Source organism: Rattus norvegicus, chromosome 5, assembly GCF_036323735.1.
Source record: "Rattus norvegicus strain BN/NHsdMcwi chromosome 5, GRCr8, whole genome shotgun sequence".
NCBI lineage: Eukaryota > Metazoa > Chordata > Mammalia > Rodentia > Muridae > Rattus > Rattus norvegicus.
Window position 1 is genome coordinate 7,908,679 of NC_086023.1, and position 14,704 is coordinate 7,923,382.

The 14,704-nt window shown below is 44.6% G+C and overlaps 1 long non-coding RNA gene across 4 annotated transcripts in view; it reads right to left on the reverse strand.

Annotated features, from left to right (window-relative positions):
- LOC102555040 (uncharacterized) overlaps positions 1-14,704 on the reverse strand; it is a 133,966-nt gene that overhangs the window by 110,259 nt on the left and 9,003 nt on the right. The window lies entirely within an intron of this gene.

The window sequence follows — 14,704 nt, forward strand, 5'->3', positions numbered from 1 at the left end:
CAAAGGGCTGGGCTCTGCTAATGGCTCCGATAAATTAGGCTTCATTATCCACCCCACTGCACTGACTAAAGGGACGAGCGATGCAGAAGAGCAGAGAAAGGATGTTTGATCAGTGAGCATTGGGAAGAGGAGCCAAGAAAGGAGCCTAGTGACCCCCAGCCCATTTTCAGGGTGCTCATGTGAGCTTCCTCTTTGAGAGGAAGAACTGAGTCAGGAGGCCTCTGTGCTATGCAGAGTCAAGTGGATCCTGGTCGACGTGTAATCTGGTTGACTATTGGCCGTGCTCTGTTTCTATGAGTGGTTTGAAGGGCTCGCCATCACTGTCACTGTGTGAGAGGCTCAATCTGGTTCCCCTAAGATGGTTATTCCTTCTGTAGAGCCTGACCTTCCCACCAGTGACAGCTGTTCACATCTGAGGAGGGTTCTATCCCCTGCTGATGGTTCCTTGGAATCCAGGTGACTACAAGTTTAGAAAATTACTCATCTGTATGGCTTCAGTCTTAAAGGGAATGAGATGGGTCAGGTAGTCACTACTTAACTGATCGCCATCCCTCTTCAGACTCAAGCAGGAGTCTGATCCAGAGTAACTCGGACAAAGCAGAGATGCCAGGCTCTTAGTTTCCTCAAGAACCCAAGTGAGGAGTCCACACTATAAATCAGTCTCTAAGTAAGTGGCTGTCATGGCTTCATTGTGGTGGACCGGAGGGTTGGGTCTTCATGAGCTCCCAGGAAGTTCTAATGCAGTAGATTTCTGGGATCCCTAGACCTGTGGGATCCTATATGTTTTGGTGGAGGTTTGCAAAGTGAGGAAGGATTATGGAGTGTGCTGTGTGGAGAGTCTGGGAGGAGCAGTGCCTCACAACAAGGTGATGGGCAAGGTGAAGCCTGAAGGAGCCAGGAAGCATCTTGAGCAGGTGCCTGGGGAAGGGGACAGATAATGCAAGTTCAGGTACTTTGGGACTTGCAGCAGAGGAAGAGAGGGATCTCATCAGTGGGGGGTGAAGATAGGGGTGAGGTGGGGTAGTGAGGCAGAAGAGGAAAGGAACCAACAGTTGGAGAGGGCCTCCAGACCTTTAGAGGACTTCAGCTTTTTCTCAGAACAAGAGCAGTTTCTTGGCATGTTTGAGCAGGTTGAAGTGTGGAAGCTATCCTGGGAACCTAGCCCTGTCTTCCTTTTGCTGCTTCCTTTTCTTCAAGGGTTTTAGTCTTTCCATAACCCTGGAAATCCCAACTTTGCCCTGTACACTGTCATCCTCAATGCATACCATAGCCAGGTACACAGGGGAACTCAGCAGATGCTGGTGAGGGAGGATAACATCAGTGCCTTCCTCGCGGCATGGCTCTGGCTTGAGGAAGAACTTAGGAAAAATTCAGTTTGGGTTTTTTTTTTAAATAAAAGCTTGAAAAAATTCCTATTGGTAACAGTAAATGATGTTATTATCTTAAAGGAATCCATCATCAGAAGACAGTACTTTCTGCAGAAAACTGGATATCAGCAAGCTGTTCCTTTGTAATTATAACTAAAGCGGAGTAAAAGAGAAGACTTTTCTGAATGCAATTCTCAGGCATTGGGAAAGCAAAAGCCTCTTTTCTGTTTTGGTTCTCTGAGGAGTTTCACACTTTTTTGTCCCTTCCCAGAATGGGACTGACTTACCCAAGTGTGGCTGCCTTTCCTTTATGGTGACCCTAAGGCCAGACGCCAGGCACTATGGGGCATGGCTTCCCCTGACTTTGAGCTTCAGCCTTATCCTCTGTCCAAAGTTGACCCCACCACCTCCCAGGATGCCAGTGGGATGGGAAGTCTGCAAACATTGATGACTCTGGATCTCTGTCCTCAACCCATGCTTCAGAGGGGAACAAGGGCAGGAAGTGCTGGGAACTCTGCTGAGCTAGAGCATGGGTTAGCCCACGCTATGTTGATAAAGCAGATTACCACGGACTGGGTAATAAAGAAAGTCCTTCCAGGTCATGAATTTGGAGGCAGGGAGTGCCACGTTAAGATGTCCCATTTAGCGATGGCCAGTCTGTTGTAACATGTCATAGAAAACCCCTAAGAAACAGCAGAAGATCCAGTGTAGAGTCTCTAAGCCTTTCTAGAGGATGTTAATCCACATGCCAGGGTGGACCCTTCGTGACCGCACTGCCTCCCACCAAGGCCCAGCTCCCTCCCTGTGTGCACCGAGGATGTCTAACACAGTCACAGAAGGGGTTTAAGATGACATTGTCTTGAGGAATGGGTGTGTCTTATTATGTCATAGGGCGGGCTCTGCAGACTTTCACACTCCACAGGATGTGTTTTCTATTTATTATTTTTTTATGAACCAAAGTTGGGGATATAGTAAGAAAATATTTGTAATATAGATTTAATCAGGGAGGAGGGGAAGAGAAAAGTTGTACATCCAAGTAGGTCTTTATTTTTATTTTTGTTTTTGTTTTTATTTTTAAACAGGGTCTCACTATGCAGACCTGGCTGGCCTGAAATTTGCTCTGGAGACCAGGCTGGCCTCAAACTCACAGAGATCTACCTCCCCCGTGTACCATACCTAGTAGGCTCGGACTTCTCCTAAAGACTTCCCTAGATGTGTGTCCACAGTATTGCCCCTCGTGTGTCTATGCAGACCACAGTTTGTCAGAGCATGAGAGATCATGGCTGCTTCCTCTAACCCCCAAGCTCTTCCCTGTATTCTCAGCTCCACAGAGCAGCAACTGTTACTGCTTTGCTTCTGAAGTTGGGCCAGTACTATATACAGTAGCCATACAGTGACTGTCCAAAAGACAGGCTCAACTTATATTTATTAAACAGATGAGATGTGTAGTTTAAAAAAACATTAATCTCGGTTTTCCCTAGCCTTTCCTTCTACCCCCTACCCCTTGCTTCAGCTGGGATAGACAGCCACGGAGAGGAGATCGCTGCCTTGTGGATTGCGTGACTGGAAAGATGAGGCATGTGAGAGACACCCAAAACTACCAACTTGACAGTATCTGATAGAGCTGTAAGCAGTTAATAAAGACTACGCAGGGACCAAGAAAAGAAGGAATCCCTAACTCACTCTCTGTCATTATGCTACATCCCAGATATGATAGCATAGCCCCACAGAAGTCTAAGGAGAGAGATGGGACCTGAGTCTTAGCTCTGGTTGAGCTCAAGAGAAAGCAGGTGTCAAGACTTCAGAGTACATAAGGAGGTGGTGCTGGCTTCCCTGGAGCTGTGGAGGGCTCCCCCAGGGGCCCAAGGATGAGCGATGGTGGCAGACTGCCTCTGTGAACGTAGCCACAGCCCACTGCCACAGGTTAATGTGGCTTCCAGAAAGCACAGCCAACAAACACAAAGAGGCCTCGAGATTGAAAATGGTGGTGGTGAGGATAGAAAGTAGGTCATTCAACTGTAACAGAAGCAGCAGCCACAGCGACCTACAGTGTGTTCAGAGGTTCCCTGTGGAGGTTCAGGGGCACTCATGGTCTATGCTCCCCAGCCTTCAAGCTATGGGAGCTGTCAGATGTGAGCTCTAGAAGACAAACCTTGAGCAGAGAGTCAGTAGATGTCTCCTACCTGGTCATATGGAGGGTTTGGGTTGAAATCTGATTGGCTATAGGAAAATGGAGGTATTTTCTCTCATGCACGAGCATGTAGACAGCATTTATTACTGCAAATGGATAAATGAGGGAGCCTTGGGAAGACCAACCTTTGACGTCCTTTCTTTCATCCCCCCCTTCCCTGGCCTGATTCTGATAAGACACACAGAAGTAAAACTGAATTAAGAGGGTCCCCACCCTTGAAACCTGCTGTGTGGGATGTCCAGAGGGAGAGAAGCCAATGGAAGTAGAAATTAAGTCAGAAGGTTTTGTGCTAGGAATGTAGGGAGTAGGCTGGCTCAGTTTGGGGATCTAATACCATGATTAATAATGCTTGTTTCTATATGCTGTGGTGGCATATTTAGCCAATCGTGGGATACACTAGATGTCTTAGGGTTTCTAGTGCTCTGAAGGGACACCTTGACCATGCAATTGTTATAAAGGAAAGCATTTAATTGGAGCTTGCTTACAGTTTCAGAGGTTTAGTCCATTATTGTCACGGTGGGAAGCTTGGCAGTGTGAAGGGAAACATGGTGCTGGAGAAGGAGCTGAGAGATCTACATCAAACTTCTGACAAAGCCACACCTATTCAACAAGGCTATACCTCCTAATAGTGCCATTCCCTGAAGGACAAGCATTCAAATACATGAGTCTATGGGGGGCCAAACCTATTCAAACCACCACATTAAGCATTCATGAACACTAGTCCATCTCATCCCTAAATCAATCTGTGAAGTAAACATATTCCTGTTTTTTATTTTGCCAATCTATATATAACATACTATTTTATTTTAGGTATGTAATTCAATGCTATTCTAGGTACCTTGTATAAATAGAATCATACAATGTTTTCTTTTTACTATTAGTTTGTTTCACTTAGCTTGAGTTTCATCTGTTGTAGCAAGAGTTCATGATCTTTTTTAAAGCTAATAGTCTACTACATGTATAAGCTACAGTTTGGTCATCCATTCACTCATTGGTGAATTTATGAGTTGCTTCTACTTTGGGGACACTTTGAATTTATACTGCTATTCATATATCTGTTCAAACATCATATAAGTTTCCGCTTTCGGCTGTCCAACATGAGATTTCTAGAAAGTATAGTAATCCCATAATTAACTTACTGTTCTTCCCAGTGATGACCCCATTCTGTCTTCCCACTAGCAAAACAACAGTTCTTCTATCTTGGCACCTTCACCACTATTTTCTCCATAAAATTCTCAGTATCCTAATGGCTGTGAAGTAATATTTCATTAATGTAATATTTTAATAATGAAATATTAAAGTTAATATTTCACTCCTCCTTCCCTAATGACTAGTTATATTTCTATATTGACTAGAAACCTAGCCACTTAGGTTACTTCTTTGAGGAAACATGTGGTCAAACTTTTTGTCTGCCTCATGCTGATCAAACTCCAGCCCTTGCATGTGCTGGGACACTAGCACGTTCCCACTGAGCTGCAGCTTCAGCTCTCGATTCCTAGTTTCAAATTGGGCTGTTTGGGATTTGTTGTTGAATTCTAGGGGTTGATTTATATTTTGGATGTTAATTGTTGATTATCTTTGCAAATGTGTACTTATATGGTTAGCAAATATTTTCTCCCACACTGAGGAATCTTTAAAAAATGGTTAATAGTGTCCTTGCTAGACAAGATTTAGTAAAATTGCTAGTAAAATTTATTACTCTTTGATGAAGAGTAATTGTTCCCATTGTCTGAGCTTTCTGTGTTTTTGTGCCCAGTTTTCAGAGAGGTTAAGTAGATTGTGTGTGATCACACTGTTGTTGAGGTTGAGGATGTAACTGTGCACTGAGGCACTAGGCTGTAGATCACTCACTTGTGGTGAGACACTCAGGCTACCAGTTGCTTCTCTTGCTAAGCCCGGAACAGCACTCGGCACAAAGTAGGCACTTGCTAAGTATTGAGTTAATATATAGAGGTGCTCAATGACATTCTCCAGCTCTCTACGTTTCACCTTAGGCAGTTTGAACACAACGATGCCTATTACTCATCTGTGCATGTGGAGACACCACAGCACTCCCACTAGAGACAGCAGGGGAATTAGATGACCTGTTGGTTATCTACCCTGCATCTGGCAAGTCACCGTGACGATGATGCTGACACATGAGGGATGGCCCCAGCCCAGATATTTGCTGATTGGGAGGACAAGACTCAGGTAGTAAAAGGAGGTTTATTAGAAGAATAAACATATAAAGCCAGATGAGGGTGACATCATTGCCAGGGGAATAGAATGGAGACAGATCCCGGGGGCTGAGGACAATGAAATATGAACTAGACAGGAGGGAGAGGCAGGCGAGGCGTGCTGTATGTAAGGAGTAACCAGCCCTAGTGCTGCTGAATGGTAGATGAGTTCAGGGCCAAAGAAATGTTCAGCTGAAGATGAGGAAGAGGGAAATTCAGAACTGGGAATAGTAGTGCTTGGGTAACCCTAACGCTCATGGCTCTGAGACAGGAGGATTCTAAATTTGAGGTCAGCTTGCATTGTACAGTGAGTTGGCGACCAGCCTGGGCTATATGGTAAGATACTGTCTCCAAAGGGGAACGTGTGGCCAAGAGGAGGAGGAGAGGGAGGAGAGGGAGGAGGGAGAAGACTGCAGTTGTGCAGAATAACAAATCTATTCTGCCTTTCACTGCTGAAAAAGAAATGTCAGGATATTAGTAAAAATGTATCAGCATCGACTGTCAAAAGGCTCTCCTGGCAGGTTCCTGAGCCCCTTTCCTCACTTTTTAATGATCCATTTATTTTTCAGGCAATTCTTGCAGGAATTTGAAAGTTTAAGCAGGGGTTACAGAGAGAACTAACAGGAAATGTCTCGTCTTTCCAAGTTTATTGTTGAGAGTGGCCAGATGTCATTTGTTTGTAAGTGGGGAATGGGAAGTTAGATCACAGAATGTGAAATTTAAAACTGTAATTTTTTTTTTAAGAAAGAAGAGAATGTAGCAGAGGAAAACACTTTGCCTCCTCAGCCTGAGTTAGCATCGGTGGGCAGTGCTCAGGAGAAAGCCACCAACTGGAGACATGTTTACTGTCTAGGACTTTGCTCTTGCCACGGTCTGTGGTGAACAGTTGGTCTCCACCCAGCCAGGGCACCATCTTAGGAGCTCTCTGTGGATTGGCTGCAGTTATGAGTCCTGCAGAGGGCCAGCAATGGACACCAATGTCCTTAGTGGTTGTCATGCCTCAGAAGGAAGAATCAGGACATTAACTTACCAAGAGCCCTTTGACATTTATTAACAGAAGTTTCAAAAGCAACTCTACCATTTTTTTAAATTATATTTTCATCCTTGTGGTTTAAACTCTGGGTCAAATACTTCCAAGTTTCTGGGGCCTGCTGGCTAAGATCTGGCCCTTGTCTCTAAATTGCTCTGCTGACAGTCCAGGAAATACCCTCTCCACCCTTCACTGTTGCTATAGTGGGCCTTTGGCATACTCCTGTTTGGCCAGGTGTTGTCCTCAGTCATCACCATGGCAACGATATACAACAAAGACTACAAGCCCTGACAGGCCAGAGATGGGACTGGGATTCCTGTCTCTAGCCCATGGTTGGCTGATCTATATGTCTTCATCAGAGAGAGAGAGAGAGAGAGAGAGAGAGAGAGAGAGAGAGAGAGAGAGAGAGAGATGGGCTCCAGGCCAGACAAGCATGAAACCTTGGACTTTGTTATTGGACCACTGGGCCAAACATGGTTCACTTAGCCGAAAGCAAGGATACAGAGTAAAATGAGCCAGGAGCGGCCACGAGGCTCAGAATTTGCAGCTTTGCAAGTGAAAAGGAAAAAGAAAGCCTCCATCCCCATCTGCTTGCTGAATGTCTAGGGGTAAAGGGAAGGTTCTTCTCTCTTCAAGCCCATTTTTCTCCTCTTTTCAAGGTCTTGAGCAACTCTGTTCCCTGGGTCCTGCCTGAAGGCCTCAACTCCCCATACCTGCCTCTTCTTGGAGTGATTCTCATGGCTTTATTCTGCACAAGCATTGAGTCAAGCAGGCCAACCCTTGATGAGGCCCATATGTAACACTGGCTTCTTTGCCATTTTCCATAAACAGCTGTAGGGTGTGAAAAAACAGACTTGGATAGTTGGTTTGTTGGAGACAGGTCTTACTCTGTATAGCCACATTGTCTTTAAAACACTAGATCCCCTGCATCAGATGCTTGAGTTCTTGTATCAGTAGGGCCAACAGTTACAATTTTAAGCATTTTCAAGAGTAGAACCCAGTGTTATTAAGTCACTGTGTTGTGTGGCCATCACCACCATTTTTGGAACATTCCCACTTTCCCAAACAAAAACTCCACCTATTAAACTGATTCTTTAATTCTCCCTCCCAATCGGTAACCTCCATTCTCAATCCTAGCTACATGAACATTGCCTCATTTGGGTATCAGCAGATAAGTTATAATAATATTATTACTTTGTGAAAATAATGCAGACACACACACATATTCATCTATATTTGTACATATATATACATATATATATAGCTCATTCATACACATTAAGTTTGTAAAATAGCATCTGATGCAGGAGTTATCCTAACACTTGTCTAGGATGCTTCACAGAGACTTGAATGTGAAGCAGCATTGACTTTACTGATGGATGACTAAAAGGTGAGGGAAAGCTTAGCATCTGTGTATTAACATCACTTCTGTGTCAGTTGTCTCAACCTTTGAGGCAGACTCTGCTCAGCCTCACATGTGGACATGTTTGAGAACTGTGTGGTCTAAGACCATAATAGAGGGTAAACTTGGCCTATTGCCTGGAATGAGTGTGCGTGTGTGTGTGTGTGTGTGTGTGTGTGTGTGTGTGTGTGTTTTTACCCTACTCAACCCTGTGCTATCCCAGAAGACCAAGCACCTACAGCCATCACAAGGCTGTGAGCCAATGATGTCTGAATGGATAGAGTTGACTGCCCTTAGTCCACCCAGTACAAAGTCGGGATGTTCGTGTACAAAAAGACACCCACGACCAATGGGCAATTACCAAGTTTTAGCCCATCACCCAAAAAGAATCCTAAGCTTGCTATTCCTCTTGTCCAAATGAACTGTAACTGGGCCACCTCTGGCCAGTGCTGGTACCTTTTGCCTTAAGTCCTCTGGTTCAAGTTGAGCTCCCAATAACAGAGCCTAGAGCTCTGCCTTGGCTTGGTCTTCTTCCTGCTGTCTCTCTGCTACAAGCTCATGCTGTCCAGTGTCCTTGGGGCCCAGTCAGCCTTGTGTGCTGACATGATACATTCCCATGAGTGATCTCATTTTCTTGTCTCCATTCTATCCCAATCTGGCAGATGACCAAGCAAAAAAGTGACTCCTCCAGGCACACAACTCCAGATCAGATCTGGCCTCTCCTTCCAGAACCATCTCTTTCTGAACTTTCTCCCTGAATGAGTTGTCACTTAGCAAATTTAAAAACAAAAGATTCCCTTTTAAATAAGCATTTCTTGTTGGGTGGTGTGTTGACTACAATCACAGCTATCAGTGGCAAATGCACACAAACTGGATGTCTTAGAGCAAGTTTATGTTCATGAGTGGGTTGGGGATACATGTAAAGAAAGCCACTATTGGTAAACAGCATGGAGTGTTCTTACACAAACTATGTCACCTGTGAACCAGTAAACATTATAATGCCATATGCTATCCAACCCTGAAACACTAGGACATAGCACATATCTGTACTCTTCACAGCTTTAGACACTAAGAGTCTAAAATCAGGAGCCAGATGGGCCTCACCCTCCATGAAAGCTTTAAGAGAGAACCCTTCCCTGTCTGCCCAGACTCTTCTTGGTTGCTTGGGATAACATTCATTGGTTTGCTATTGTACCAGTCTACTCTCTACCTTCTTCACATAAGCACATTTGTCATTTGATTTACAGTCCAGTCTAATTCCTTATAATCTCATCTACTTACTTTATTTTTGTTTTTTTTGAGGCAAGGTGTCTGAATGTAGCCCTAGCTGTCCTAGAGCTCACTATGTAGAACAGGCTGGCTGTGAACTTACAGAGATCTATCTGCCTCTGCCTCCTGAGGGCTGAGATTAAAGGCATGCATCACCACACCTAGCTTTTCATCTCTAAACAATTGCATTTAACCAATAACCTTTTTCCTAGTAATGTTGTAGTCCCTCCTTCTGAGTGGATGTAGCTTCGTGGTAAAGGGCTGAATGTGTCAAGCCCACCAACCATGGGCAAAAATGTGTCAAATACAAACTTTACTCCATCCCAGGAGATAAATTCTACCTCCCAGAGCAACAGCAACTGCTAATGTTCCTGCACTTTGTCATTTCACAGGAATTCTCCTTATGGCTTAGAAATACACATCTACAGTGGCTACATAAGCTGGAAGAAACTAACCCAGAAAAGCTACAAGCTCACAAGGCTGTGCCCAGTCTGTATAGAGGGTTCTCCTGTTGATCATAGAAATATCCTACACAGGTGACTTAGCATGATTTGAACAACCCCCAAGGCTATAGAACATATGATGACAGATTATTTTAAGGATGTAAACATGGTCCAGGATATACATTCAAACCTGAAATGCTTGGTTTGACTTCAGGCTGTGCCCTGTGGGTAGAAGGGTCAGAATTCCAAGGCCTCCCATCTCAAAGAAAGCAGACATGAATTGAAAGGTTGCGTAGATCTTGGCTCCATGCTGGCCAAGAGACATTGACACTATTTTCCTCCAAAACATCTTCCTGTCTACCCTTCTCTCTTCTCAGTCCGTCCTGCACCGGGGCCAAGATGCTTGAGATGGATGCTTCTCTGGTCCCAACGATCTTCCCTGGAGAGACTTAGTTCTCATCTGACTCTCAGTCCTCTCCGTCCTTGAATCTCTCCTCACTGTGCTTTGGCTTCACAGTTCAGGTATCTCTGTGAAGTTCCTTCTTAGTGACTTCCTTTGTCAACCCTTATCACATACGTCTTTGCTGATACTGGAAGGTAAATAATGCCAATTTTTTGCCCTTCTTTATCCCCATCGGTGTGATGTCACTGTTGACTGGCACTGGAAACCTCTTTTTTTTTTTTTTTTTTTTTTTTTTTGGAATGTTTCCAGCTCCTACCCCAGGCCACTTAGTTTTATAGAATTCATGAATTTTAGAATAGTTGCCTTCCATTAATGCTTAACTATTCTCAGAAGTAGTTGTAGAAGTTCCTGGCTTTGATCCTGTAAAAAGACTCATTACTAATTGTATTATTTAGCCAAAAAGAAGAGCAAAGTATCATATCCAGGGATCTGACCACTTTTATCTATGACTAATGCTGTCATCATTGAATCTGTGTAATAGGAACTATCAGGGATTAATTCACCAAGCTTCCTTCCCTAGAAAGTAACTTTCCAACAGCCTGTGTACTGTCAAATGCATGATTCAGTGGGAGACATTTTCTGTCACTCCTGTGTCATAGCCTACATGGGCCAAGCTGAGTCAGCCACTGCCCACCTGCTTTTTTAAAGAGCTGAATTCTCTTACAGGCCTATGTAGAGAATGTTATTATCATCTCCATTTAAAAGCAAGAAAACTAGGATCCTGAGAGGTTAACAGACTTGGACCCTGGCTGGGCTCGGCTTGTCCATCTGACCCTACTGTGTTATAGCCATGGCCACATGGCCACACACTGCCACCTTTGGGAAGAAATAGTGGATACCTTAATGACCTGCACCTGGGATGTCGAAATGTGTAAAGGAAGCATGATCAATGTAATAAGGCTTTCATGAACAATGCTTCAGTCAGGCTTTCTACTGTAGCGTTAAAACACTATGACCAAAAAGCAACCTGGGGAGAAGAGTTTATGTGACTTACACTTCCACATCACATTCATTATCGAAGGAAGTCAGGACAGGAACTCAAACAGGGCAGGAGCCTGGAGACAAGGAGCTGATGCAGAGGCCATGGAGGAATGCTGCTTGGTGGCTTGCTCCACATGGCTTGCTCAATCTGCTTCCTTATAGAACTCAGAAGCACCAGGCATGGATGGCACTACCCACCATGGGTTATGCTTCCCCATCAATCACTAATTAAGAAAATGGCTTACAGGCGTGCCTACAGCTCAACCTTATGGAACCTTTCTCTTGAGGTGCCCTTCTCTTGGATGACTTTAGCTCCTTTGTAGTGACTTTAGCATTTTTAGTTTTATGTCAACTTGTCATAAACAAACACATAGGTTAAGAATGAGGTCAGTGTCTTTGAATACATTTTACACATGAGGAAATGGGGAAAGAGTCTAAGTCCAGCTCCTCTAGTTCTCTCTCCCACTCTCAGCTGGTCCCAAAGAACATCCCTTCCCCACCAAGCTGACATGACACCTTGTGGGTGTGCCCTGCTTCCATTGAGAAAACTGAAAAGCAACTTTTGTTTTTGTTGGCCTCCTTGTCTGCAGTCTGTCTATATCTCTGCTTCTCTTGAGCCCAACTCTGCAGGATGTGCTCCTTCAGTAGGACTGGAGTTATACCCAGAACTGACCCATTTATTCCCAGTAAGCCTCTCTGAGGAAAATTTCAGTTACAATGCAAATATGTTGCCTGGCAGAGAGGTCTGGATTCTGTTCATTTTTTCATCCCAGAGAACACAGCTTGTGGGTAGTGAGATTTGCTAGGGTGAAATGATGGGGTGGGGGTGGGGGTCATGGTGCAGAGGACAGTGGTCAGAGAGAATTCAAGTGCAGCACCAGGGAAGAGAGAAGAGAAGGAAGCTCTGGTCCTAGAGACGGACAAGGATGGGATAGGCCCTACTCTCTTCAGTTTCACCATAGGCCACTTGGCTCTTGGAAGCAATTAGTCTGATCCAGTCCTCAGAGAACGGCTAATCATGGATGAAGTTCTGGGCTCTGTCTTCCTCAGTTCCTATAAGGGCAGCAAAGTAGATTCTCCAGGAGTGCACAGCTATGCATTCACCCACTGTCTCCTGTTCATTCCTGCTCTGCTCTGGCTTTTTCTCACAGAACAGCAGGTGCGAGGGGGCATCATCCTCGCCCACCTTCCAGTCAAGTTCAACAAAGAATCTGCTTTCTCTTTCCCTAGAGGCAAGCTTTTCCTAAACCTCCTCTCGGCTTCAAAATACAGATAGAGGTGTTGTGCTCAATAATGGGTCCCACTCAATACACAGTCTGTTGCTTGTAAGTTCTGTTTAAATATATTGGGCGTCTCCCTGTCAATTCCAATATATAACCCATAGCTTTAAGACAGCTGCGTTGTATCATATACTACAAACGTTTGTGTTCCGGTGTCCTTTGGTTGCCTGTTCCAGAACTGCATGGTCCTCTTAATGGTATTTTTATTTATTTTCTTTTTGTTTTTCTTTTCTTTCTTTTTCTTTTTCTTTTCTTTTTCTTTTTTTTTTTTTTGAGTATTGCTGCCAGTTACACATATGTGCTATATCTCATGTGTGTGGAATGACAACTGCATTTTAGAGGCATCGTGGACTTTAGTGTTTTATTCCTGTGGTCTTATGAAGGGAGAGGGGAGGACTGAATGCCTCCCAGACCTAACCTTAGAAGCTCAGTTCTAGGCTGTCCTGACCGGAGGGCAGCCAGTGAATCATTTCACCCCAGATCGGGGCCAGCATCACAGGGATCAACCATGAGTGAGAATCTTGACCCCATAGTCACCACCCAGGTGGCCTCTGGCCTCCCATTCCAGGGCACACAGGCTCTCCTGCATCATTTTCTGTAAATGTCAGAGGAAATCCCCAGAGAAGGTGGACTCCCTCCCTGCCTCCCAGAAGGCACTCCCACGGAGATAACCGGATGAATAATTCTCTCAACCCCAGTCACAGTTCTCAATGGACTCTGCCTGCCAAAAGATGATAGTTTAGTTCACTGCGGCCACCACCAGACACAGCACTTCCTAGAAAAGCCTAACTCCATTTACTGTCTCATCGCAGGGTGGCTGACCATTTCCCATAAGCTCTTGCAGTCTGAAAGCAGGTTTTTGGTAAACCTCAGCGACCGTCTTCATGGGGGGATTGCTGAGTATCTGTCTCACCTACTCAATGTTTGACATTCCAGGACAAAGGAAACCAAGCGCCTATCCTTGGTTCATGATAAGCAGAAGCGTTCAACCGTTCTCTACAAAACGCAATTCTGCTTTTACCAACATTCTCATTTCAACATTCCTTTGTAGAGAGTCCCTGAACAAAAATCAGTAAGGTCATTTACCTGTTACACAGTGGACAGCACACATTTTCCACACTGGTCATTAGTCTCTGGATTTAGTCAAATAGTCTGTGAACAACTTATACAACTAATTTCTTGTGATATTTAACGGCATTTTTAGTTGATGTAGCGTCATCCTCGTTAATATAATGGATTTGGCATGTTAATTGTATCTTTAGTGCATATTAAAATTTAAAATTGTTGCATATCTGCTAAAGTGCTCTGGAGCCCAGAACAGTGGCACACTGCCAAGCTGCACCACATGAGGTCCCACACTCACACCCTCCTTAAGGGAGCTCACGTGGGCTGACTGACGACTACTCAGACATCAAGAGATCCTGCCATTTTATACCTCACAAGTCCAGAAGCTGAGTATTGGGAAGGATGAAGAGATTGCCTCTTTTTCATTTGAAAGAGAAACTGAGTGGAGAACAATGTAGACCTAGGTATCCTTGCTAGTGACAGTAACCCCAGCTCCTCATTTCAGAAGGGGCAAATTTCTAAAGAAACCTGACAGCCACTTTCTAAACTGGAACGAAGATTAAATGAGGTAGAATATGCAAGGTGTCTGGGATCACTGTCCCCAGTGAAGCCAGCATGAGCTTCAGAGAAAACGCAAATGCGGCAATCCCCCAAGTGTAGGCAGGCCACGTCCACTTGTTCCTGGAGAACCTCTGCAAAGGAAATGTAAACTCAACAGACGGAAAGCAGCATCGAGTGATGGCAGAGTCAAGACCTCTTTGAGGTGTCCTGGGATTCCTGGAGACGTATCAGAGGGGTTCTTCCTAGTGTCCTGCGCTGCTTTCCCTCACTGGGGAACCAACAAGCAGCATAGGGGTTAGAAGTTAAGGTGAACTTTCAGGCATGTCTCTTGAAAAATGGAAGCTGAGGCCCACCATGTTAAGTTCTTTCAAATGGGCAAAGGCAGCTCCATGCCATGGTGAAGGTGTGGGCCCTGGATTGGTACCTGGGCTGGCAA